Source organism: Marmota flaviventris, chromosome 12 (genome assembly GCF_047511675.1).
Source record: "Marmota flaviventris isolate mMarFla1 chromosome 12, mMarFla1.hap1, whole genome shotgun sequence".
Taxonomy (NCBI): Eukaryota; Metazoa; Chordata; class Mammalia; order Rodentia; family Sciuridae; genus Marmota; species Marmota flaviventris.
In genome coordinates, this window is record NC_092509.1 from 20,032,601 (window position 1) to 20,043,772 (window position 11,172).

Below are 11,172 nucleotides of genomic sequence, written 5' to 3' on the forward strand. Positions count from 1 at the left end.
ACTCTGCAAATGCACACAGTTGGGTCCTAGCACCATTGGCCACAACTCCTGGAAAGATAATATGCCCAAGGGACTGAGGTCTTGTTGCCGGATGCCGGTGCAGAATCCAATTATCAGGGATTTTCACGAGAGGTGCTTTCAATTTCTTAGGTTCCTGTTTTTTTAAAAGGTGCTCCATTGCTTTGCAATTACATCTACCAGTGAACTTCAATCTGAATATTATGTTGCAGGGTTAGTGGTTGAGGAGTAATTGTAAATACATCAGGGCCCAGAAAACATTTGTCACATTGTATTTCTCTCCTCCACTAACAAGTCAGAGACCCAGTGGTATGGTTGTCACTGGTCACCAGTGAGAGCAGCAATTAGGACAGCAGTGGGCTCTGCCTCTCAGCCTGCCCGACACTACCACCACTGATCTGTTTATTAATTGGGCAGCTTGTCTTCAATCTACTTTAGAGCATGAGCTTTCATGTAAAAGTACATTAAAAACATAAATAAATGTAAACTTAAAAGTTATTTATAGGAAAACATGGAAGAAGAGCCCTAGAGAGTGTCTTTGTGGCCTCACTTGTGCACACTGAGGAGATGACTGTCTCAACCAGGGAACAAATATGGTATAGGTGCCAGTATGTCTAGGTGTTTCCTCCTCTGGGTTCCCAGGATCTTGTCTGCAAGGTAGCATTGGTCAGTTCCAGGCCCAGAGTGTTGTCTTGGTGTTCAGGTATGCTCAGGTGAAGCCCAGCCCCCAAAAGGTGAGATGGGGCCTTGGAGCGTTGGTTGGACTATCTGTATCATGATCCTCCTTCTTCTTCTTGCCTCAAAGCATCATGTGAATTAAAATCTAGGAGATGATAACAAGAGTTGCCATTTATGATATGTTGTGCAATGTTCTACACAACTGACACACAGCATTTCATTAAGTTTTTGTATCGACTCTGTGATTTAGATAGCTCTTATTCTCTAATAGATGAGGAAAATGTGACCTAGTAAATGAAGATGATAGCAAGTCAGAACCCAGTCTCCTGGTCGTGGAGTCTTAGTGAGCATGGATCCCTATAAAAAATATTATGGACTGGTGGCTTCCACGAGACACATTTATTTCTCATAGTTCAAGGGGCTGGAAGTAGGAGAGCAAGTGCCCATATGACTGGTTTCCAGGGAGGTGATTCTCTGTGTTTTGTAGATGGGTCTCCAGAGTGCCCTACCAAGGTGCAGAGAGGAAGCAAGTGCTCCTAGGTCTGTTTCTATAAGGGCCCCAATCAGTCATGGGTAGGCAATTTCCCTGGGAGGGCCACACTGCCCTCTTAAACACATGGAAACCCAAGGCCCCACGCCCAAATTCCTTGGGGAACACATTCGGTCCATATCACTTGATTTCCAAATCTGTGTATTAACCACAGAGCTTTCCTGTCTTGCCAACGTGGACAATCTGAATATGGTAAATACCACTGTGAGAAAATGAATTTCTGTTGTTTGAGCCACCTAGCCTTGACATACCATTATGGCATCCCAGACTAAGATAAGGCCTCCTCAAACAGAAAGGGCCACCTTCCTCCTCCAGGAACTGCCAATGCTTGTCCCCCTTCTCCTATTCTCATTGGGGCTTTGGGTTTTCCTAAAGTGTTATGATTCTCATCTTCCCAACTCAACTATAAACTCCCTGCTCGTAGGACTCCAGTTGTTATTATTTCTCCTTCCTTTAGTTACTAGCCAAATTAAATGCTGAGCGGTTTTTGTTGTTGTTGTTGTTTGTTTGTTTGTTTAATTTTTACACAGAGTCTTGGTAAGCTGCTGAGGCTGGCCTCGAACTTGTCATCCTCCTGCTCCACATCCTCAGGCACTGAATTACAGGCTTTCGCCAGGGTGCCTGCCTTTGTTTGAGAGTTAATTAGCCTAGTTGTACCTGATACGCTGAAACAGTTTGTTTTTGCTTTAGTTTCAGAATTGGCAAAGAAAACTGAAGAGAATTATGCATAAAATCCTGGCTATTTTCAGATATGAGAGTGTTGTTTATTTTTTCCTGGAAAGATCTAGTTAATTATCTCTGTTCTGCCCTTCAACTTGCATATAAAGATAAAATGGAGTGCTGACCTCCAAATTCTACAAAAGGTTTTCTTTAATTTTCCTTGAACAGAAGGTGTTTATCAACTCAGAATTCAAATCACATTAAATTCTCTGATACTTGACCAGGGTTCTTCATACCAACCCTCCTTCATTAGAATAGTTCAATCTCTTCTTAGTAAAAAAGGAAAAACAAAACTGTTGAACCGAAACGATCCCTCCTTTTTTCAGTAGTGTTCCTATTTTTTCTCCCAGGATGGAATAAATTTTAAAGTGAGGAATAGCCTTCTCTTCTCCAGGCCAAACGGCTTCAAGTATGGTGGGATTTTTCACTTAATGGCAATACTTTAGACTGAACAATTAAAGATCCTGTGGACTGAGGCTGCCAGAGATGAACACTTTTTAATTGTTCTTCTAAACAGGGTATGCATGTTGTAAAATAATTCAAAAGGACTTTTCATTTGCATTTCTAACCTAAAATGACCCTGTGTGTTTAATTTAGGGTGCTTCCTGTAGATAAATGAATCATGAGTTACTTTTCCCCTATTAAAAAAAAAATAGTTCAGACTAAGTATTTGGGACATTTTGTGCTGATTCCACACTAATGTTCAGAAATTTATTGTCCATGATATTTTCTGTATCTATATGAATTTTGCAAATATAATTCAAATTTTTTTGGCCATCATTTTATTAAGCTATAATATGTGAAGGAAAAAGCCTGAGAACAGAAGGTCAGGTGGTAGTCTGCAAGAACACCACTGAACCAATGTCATGGACTAGGTCTCTAGAAGCAAAGGTTGGGAAGGAAATTTATCATCCCCATGCTTTTTGGCAACTGTCTCTTTCCTCAGAAACACAAAATTATCTTTTGCAAAATGACAAAGATAATTGGCATTGTAAAAGTTTTGCTTGAATCCTTTATTTTGTGAATTGCTGGAAAAGTTTCTGCCATGCTAACTTGTTCTTTTGAAATGACTATTACCTCAGCACAGCTGGGGTTGCATTCCGATGCAAGGTGCCCAGCACATAATTCACTTAATAGAAGAGTAGAGCAGAACTGGGGTACTGCAGCACCTCAGCCACATCGCCAGTGATCCAGGTTCCTTCTCTGGTTTCTGATCCATCTACCTTGCCTTTCTGCTTTCACTTTCACAGTCCTGCAATGCCTGCTGATCCTCAGGCGGTTCCACAATCAGGTGCAGAAAAAGAAGAAAAATTTGTGCTCAGTGCGTATGTAGTTCTAGGTATGCAAGATGAAAAAGCTCTGCGGATCTGCTGTACAACCTAGTGCCTGTCGTGAACAATTCTGGTGCACACTTAACAAAATAGGTCAAGAGGGTAGGTCTCTTACTATGAGAGAAAAAAAAAAGGGGGGGGGCAGGAGGAAATGGGTAAGGGTGATGGGTGTGTTTAGTCCCTTGACAATCATAGTTGCGTCTGTAGGTCCTGACTCATCCAATTACATACACTAATTATGTGCTGCTCTTTTATATGCTAATTATGCCTCAGCAATGTGGTTAAAAAAGGGGAAAAAAAAGAAAATGATGGAAGAAAATATCTTCCAAGATGAGCTTTTCTTAAAAAAAAGAAAGAAAGAAAGAAAAAAAATTTAGACAGTGTGGCCCTCCCAGGGAAACTGCACAATTCAGAACAGGGTTCATATGTCTTTGTCCTGCCGCAAAAAAGGCGAGGAAGTAGCACAGGAATGTAAACCGAGAGTGGCTTTACCATCCAAAACCCACCATATCCTTTCATGTAGGTGGTGTGGAAAGCCCAAGGGTCAAGGTGTGGGCTTATCTAATTACTATGTTGACATTACCTAAACAAAATTCTAGTGGCAAAATCAAAATTTAACTTTTCTAGGTCACTAGCAGTGGGAATAAAATGAAATTAACCATATGGAGTTCAAATTCTGCTGCTAACACCACTAGCTGTATGACTCACACAAGATCCATAACGCCTATGAACCTTTCTTGTAAAACTGAGATTACACTTTGGGTAGATTACTACTCTGAATGTTTAGTTCCGCCCCAAATCCATTCGCCCCCAAATTGATGTGCAATTTGGAAGTTGATCAAGTTGTGAATGGGATCAGTGCCCTTATAAAAGGGCTTACAGAACCTGTGAGGACAGAGAAGGCCCCATCCATGAGGAAAGGGTTTTTACCAAGCACCAAGTCTGATAGTTCCTGGATCTCTCCCAACTTCAGAACTGTGAATGGTAAATTCCATTGCTTCTGAATTGCTCAACACAAAGTATTTTGTTATAGCAGCTAAAACAGACTGCAACAGGAATAGCCCTTGTGCAGCTCTTGTTTTGTATGTGTTCTGCTTCTCCATGGAATCTGGCCAGTGGGACATGAAAACCGGTGATGCAGGCAGACACAACACAACCAGTATGGTGCACTGGGGGAACACAGTCCATCAGAGATAATCCTCTCAGACACGGCTCTGATCCTCCACTCAGCAAAGACCCTTGGAAGGAAAGAGGTTGTGGATGGAGAGGAGTATCCTTCCCTTTGTTATACTACAGCTGCATTTTTGGACTCCGGGAGCCCCCTCCCCACCAATTTGCAGGCTGAATGCAGCTGCATGTGGGAGCCCAGGCTATACCCAGAGAAGGCCTAAGCAGAAAACTCACTGCTGTGTCACAAATCATCAGGAATCCTTGTTTTAAGCCATGACCTTTGGAGGCAGCAGGAGATACTTAATTTTCACATCCGATTTCCAGTGTTGCTTCCAAGATGCACTGCAGGATGGAGCAGTCTCTGGCATGAAGTGAGCCCTCAGAACTACTGATGTTATATTTTTATTATTTTCAAATGCATAACATGCATCCACAAAAAAGTCTTGTCAATTAGGAAAATAAATTAACAGGTGCTTTTTTAGTATCAATAATCTGTATAGAGTCAAGTGTATTGGGCTTTTCTTTAAGAAAATTACATACTTTAGATAAAAATTACTGTATCTATTACTATAAGTCATAAATTAATAATGAGGATTCAACTCTCTGAAACATATCAAATGAGTGAGCATTTAAAAAATAGAAATTGATATAAGATTTTGGATAAAGCTTTTTAGAAAATGCATCTCTTGATCAAGGTCTTGAATGAAGAGAAACATTTCAATATTGCCAATGTTAATAATCCTATTAACATTTGACATTTATTAAGAATGTATTATGTTCCAGGCAATGACAATAAAACACTTTTAAGCAGTGTCATATTTAATCTTTACCATACACTTGTGAGGTAAATTTTATGTAATGTTCATTTACAGATGAGGAAACAGAATAACAAAGAAATCAATAAACTTCCTGATTTGTTCAAGGTCACCTGGCTGGTCAGCAGTATAGCTGGGATTGGCCCAAGCCTGCCTGATTCCAGAGCTAAAAATTAGGCACCCATGCACTGCAGAGGAATTGTTTTTATCTTCTAAGAAAAATCATTCTGCAGTTTAGCATCGAGTTCATTATTACTGGTGTCACCGTTTAACCTAACCTACACTCTATAAGATTCTCAGGAAATATATCAACAGAAAGCTCTTTTAATGATCAGAGACATATCCTAGTGTTTTCATGCAAAAGAATGATAATAACTGGCACATATATTGTGTTTAATATATATTAGACATTGACCTTAGTGTGTTGGGCATTTTGTATCTTATTATTCTTCCTCCCAACAACCAACCATAATGGGGTAAGTCTTTTTATTCCCCACACTTCATAGATAATATAACCAGTTACAGAGAGGTCGAACCAATGTCCAAGGTCAAAGACCTGAAAAATTAGTGTATCCGTGGTGTTATGCTTTGGATATGAGATGTTCCCCAAAAGCTCATGTATGAGACAATGCAAGAAGATTCAGGGGATAAGTGATTGGTTAAGAGATTATGATTGGGCGAATTAATCCCCTGAAGGTGCGTAGGGTGTGGCTGGAGGAGGTGGGTCCCTGGGGTGTGACTTTGGGATATAAATTTTGTCTCTCTCTCTCTCTCTCTCTCTCTCTCTCTCTCTTTCTCTCTCCTTCCTGATCATCCTGTGAGATGGTTCCACCACACTCTTCTGCCTCACCCTCCACCTCAAGCCCAGAGAATGGGAGCCAGCTGCCTATGAACCGAGACCTCTGAAACTGTAAGCCCCCAAATAAATTTTTCCTCCTCTAAAATTGTTCTTTTTGGGTCTTTTAGTCAGAGCAGTAAAAAAGCTGACTACAAGTGTTGGGGATTTTAAACCTAAGTTGTCAAGCTCTAAAGGTTGTGTACCTAGAGAGATGCTCATTTGTGTTAACTCTTCCAAAACAGGAACTCAGCACCAACAGGACCAGGTTATGGCAAAATGTGCACAGACCCATAACTCATCTCTTCTACATGTGATGGTTTTCTCACTCAATTTTTAGCAACTCTTCCAAGTAAGGCACACTGTGAAGTCCTGAGAATTAGTGATGTGATTCTAGATATCGAGGGAGCTGGCATCTGAAGGAAGGCATTCTAACATCACCTAAGACTAATTCTATTTGGGGGGAGTCTTGTTAACAAGAACAATACTTAATAATAAATCCTATATCCACATGTAAAAAACAGTCGTTCCCATCCAGGGGCAACTATTTTCAAATCTTTTAACTGATTTTCTTGGTGTTTCTAACATATGTCTAAAATCATCTTGATATTGCCGTTTGATTTTTATTTTACAATTCTGGGAATCATCTATTGAATTCCCACTTAGATATGAGAAATCACTGTTGTTTCTCTCCCACATTCCATCATGACGTATTCAGTATGATTTTCCTATTCTCCTTGTTTTCTCTGCAGCTGATGCATGTTTGATTTCTACTTTGCTTCAATTTTTATATATTTGTGACTAATTAATCTCCAACCTCTTCTTTGGTTAATAAACCTTCTTCTGACTTGTCAATCACATAAAAGACTCTATTTGCTCTCTTTCCTAGGGTCTCTCTCCTGGGTCCCCTCACCCACTCCATTCTGCACTGGTTGCCTCTACGCCTGCTGCAGAAGCTCTTTCTGGGATCTTCCTTTGTCATCACGAGGATACTCCTTACTTGCCTTTGTGCTTTGTCTCTATTTTCTGGATCCAGGCTGTCACAATTCTTGGTTCATTTCTCCAGTCTGGTGGAGCTTTGCCATGTCAGTCTAGGTTCTCATGGAAGGTGGACTTCAAGGTGTTTAGTGAGGGAAATGCCTGTCAGAGAACACAAGGAGGGAAGCAGAGAGGCTGGGGGAGAGAGGGAGAGTGGCAACACAGGTGTCATCCCGAGTCCCCGAGGGTGGGAGGAAGGGGAGAAGAGTTAGGGGAAAAGGTAAGAAGTGAAGGAGGCCAGTCCCACTCAGATTTCCTGGGAGTATCAGTGGAAAGAGCAGTTTCACCATGAATATGGTGATGGAGCTCAATGTGCCCAGCTAGAGCTTCTGGTTGCTAAAGGATCTAAGAGGTACTCTTCTATGGTCTCTTATTACCTTGACTTGCTTCCTGTGAAAGGTGGATCCATCAGCTTCCCATTTGGGTCGCAAAATACTTGACATAATTAATTTATAAGGAGAAAAGGTGAATTTTGGCTCCTGGTTTTAGAGGCTTTAATCCAAGGTAGGTTGACTTCTTAGCTGCCTGTGGTCAGACAGAACATCATGGTGGGGACCATGTGGTGAAGCAAAACAGATCACCTCATAGCAGTTAGGAATCAAAGCAATAGTAAGGTCTAGCCAATATTCCCTTCAAGGGAATGACCCTGATGACCTTGCCTTCTCCCAACTTCACTTTCCAATAGCACCAAGTTGAGATGCATGCGTTTTTCCACATGGACCCTTATTCGAACTATAACAAGAGGCAACGTAGTCCGGATTTTGAGGTTAGACCCCACCCCAGCCTAGTGATAATTTGGTTGGGTATACAATATCTACTGATGTTTTAAAGACATAACTTCATTTTCTATAATTCCAGTGTTATAAAGTCTGAAACTACTCTGATTTCAGTCCTTTGTAGGAAACCCATTTTAAATAACCAGAAGACTTTAGAACATTCTCTTTGTCCATATATTTCTTCAACTTCACACCAATGAGCTTTGTTACTGTGACATAATCAAGCCCAAGCTTATTATGCTGGGTAGAAAATTTCAAATTTCAAATCTGTTTTGTTGCAAAACAAAACAAAATGACAACAACAAAAATCCCTTCAATAACATTTTGTGATTTGTCAATTTTTTAGCAATTAGTAAAACCAAGCAATTAGCTGAGCACTTCATATTTATTATCTGCTTTAATCCTTCCACTAAAATATGAGTTATTCTTATTTTCATTTAATCCCATGATCTCATCTAATCCTATTACCTCATTTAACCCACTCTTCACACTAATGTAGTTCCAGCAGCCCCTTTTGTCTATGGAAGATGCATGCCAAGACATTCAGTAGGAGTCTGAAACCACTGACAGTACCCAATCCTCTGTATATATGAAATGTTTTCTTCTATACATATGTGCTGTGATCAAGTTTAATTTAGAAATTGGGCACAATAAAATATTAACAACAATAATTAATAATAAAACAGAACAGTGATAATAAGATACTGTAATAAAAATTACCCAAATGAGGTCATTGTATGTGCTCACCTTTATTCTTGTATTGATGTGAGAATACCTGTGTGATGAGAAGAGGGAAGGCGGAAGATGCAGACATGGTAATGTAACTCTAGGCTATTACACAGGGTTCCCTGAACACACTGCAATATGGCAGAAGTTAATCCAATAACTGAGATGGTCACTAAATACCGACTTGGTGGGTAGCATATACAGTGTGGATATGTTGGGCAACGGGATGATTCACATATAGGACAGGATGAAGCTGGGCAACACATGATTTTATCATGCTACTCAGGACAGTGTATAATTAAAAACTTATGAAATTGTTTATTTCTGGAATATTCCATTTAACATTTTCTCACTGTGGCTGACTGAGAGGAACTAAACATGCACCAATAGACAACATGGATAGTGGGTACTATATTATAAGTCATTTTATTGAAGCTCTTATTGAAGCTCAGAGAGATTAGAAACTCATTTAATGTTACACTGAATGCAGCAGTGCCTGGATTTGAACATACTTCTGTTTATTGCTAAAGTACCCGGAGCATAAATCTTTAAAAACAAGACAGTATTTAAGGCTACATAAAGCCTTACTACTCCTAGTGTTTAAAATGTTTTCAAAAACAATATAGTTCAGACAGCAAGTATAGAGAATTCCCTCTGCAAAATTCTCACCAATTTTGCCAAGAATTTCGCAAAAATAAACTTGAATTTATTAAAATAGTACTGAAGTGTATGTAATTGAGTTTTAAAGACATTAACTACTCTTACATATGTACCTGGGCTTTCTAATGTAAGTTAAGTGAAAGCCTGATTTTATGTTTGAAAAAGGAAAATGTGTGTGTGTGTGTGCGCGCGTGTGTGCGCGTGCGCGTGCGCACGCGCGCTTGAGCGCGCTGCTGTGTTTGGGTTTGTGTGCTCACACAGGTGCATGAATTTCTGGTTCTCTTGCTGTTAGGTTAAAATCGTTTCCAAATGATCCTTGGGAATAATGTTTCTCCTTTCTTGGAATTTTGTTGACTCTAAGAGGAAAGACACACTGAACAATAAGTTGACCAGTGTATTTCACTGTATTCATCATATTACACAGATAAGAATAACTTTTTATAAATTAGCTCAAGTGGAGTTTGTCACCACTTACCACTGTCTTATGCCATGGTAAAGCAAAGATTCAGGTTAAAGTAACATCTTAATAAGAAATGTCTGAATAATTCTCTTAATTCTTTGTTTCCCCTGAACTTATAAAAACTGGAGGAATTTTTATTTTAATTAATTAATACAAAGATTGATCCAAAAATTAGCATTTCAGTGGTTAATACAATCCCAAGTATAAATGATTGCATTGATGACACGATTCATTTTGACAAAGCTAAATTTATATTATGGATCTAATGACTTCTTTTGCTTGAATCTTCAGTTATGTTGAGAAATTTCCAGAAAATCCTAATTCCAGGCCAACCATGTGCTTCTGGTCTAAAACAGTTTGGAGCTCTCCTTTTGGACACTCTTAAAAGTCCTTCCAACCTTCAGGGTCTATGAATTAATAAACTTTGTTTAAGGTACAGTCTGTGCAGTGATTTTAGTGGTAGCTGGTGATTAACGAGGAGTGTTGGATCTGGTTAAAAAAAATGAAATATGATTCTAAAATCATGAGCTTATCTTATGTAATGAATATAATCTAAAAACACTCTCCAAAGAGGAATTTCCTAATTCATTTTCATTACATCATTTGTTTCTTCATATATATATATATATATATATATATATATATATATTACTATTTAACAGGGAAATATATATATATATATATATATATATATATATATATATATATATCCTTGTTAAACAGTACTTTTATTCATGCATTTCAATTTTATAGAATAGTTGACTTTATTGTAGTATATTCTGTACGTGTGTTTAACATATTTGGCTGATATCTATCCTCCATTATCTTCCTATGTATGTATGTATGAATGTATACATGTATATATTTATTTTTGTAGTGCTGGTGATCAAACCCAGGGCCTCACACATTTTAGGCAAGCACTTTACCACTGAGCTACATCTCCACATCATTATATCTGCTGAATTTTAAACTGTGACTCCATTATTTATCTAACAGAAAATTAAAGTGAAAGCAAGGACAATTTTCTTTTTATAGTAGGCAGAGCTCAAACCCACACAGAGGACTTTTTATTGTTTCAGAGAAACACTCTTGAATACGAGAAGTCTAATCTGCTTGCTATTATTAGTTACTAGACTCTTGGTACCTTGTCATCGGTGCATGGAGGATCCCCATTCCTTTCACTTGTGCACTAGTCACAGAAGTCACGGATCTTACTGTAGGTCCAGAGATTTTTTCTTCTTCTTCCTTTGTTTTTGGTACTGAGGATTGAATCCAGGGTGTCTAACCACTGAGAGACATCTGCAGCCCATATTTATTTTTTATTTTGAGACAGGATCTTGCTAAGTTGCTTAGGGCTTCTCTAAGTGGCTGAGGCTGGCTTTGAATTTGCAGTCC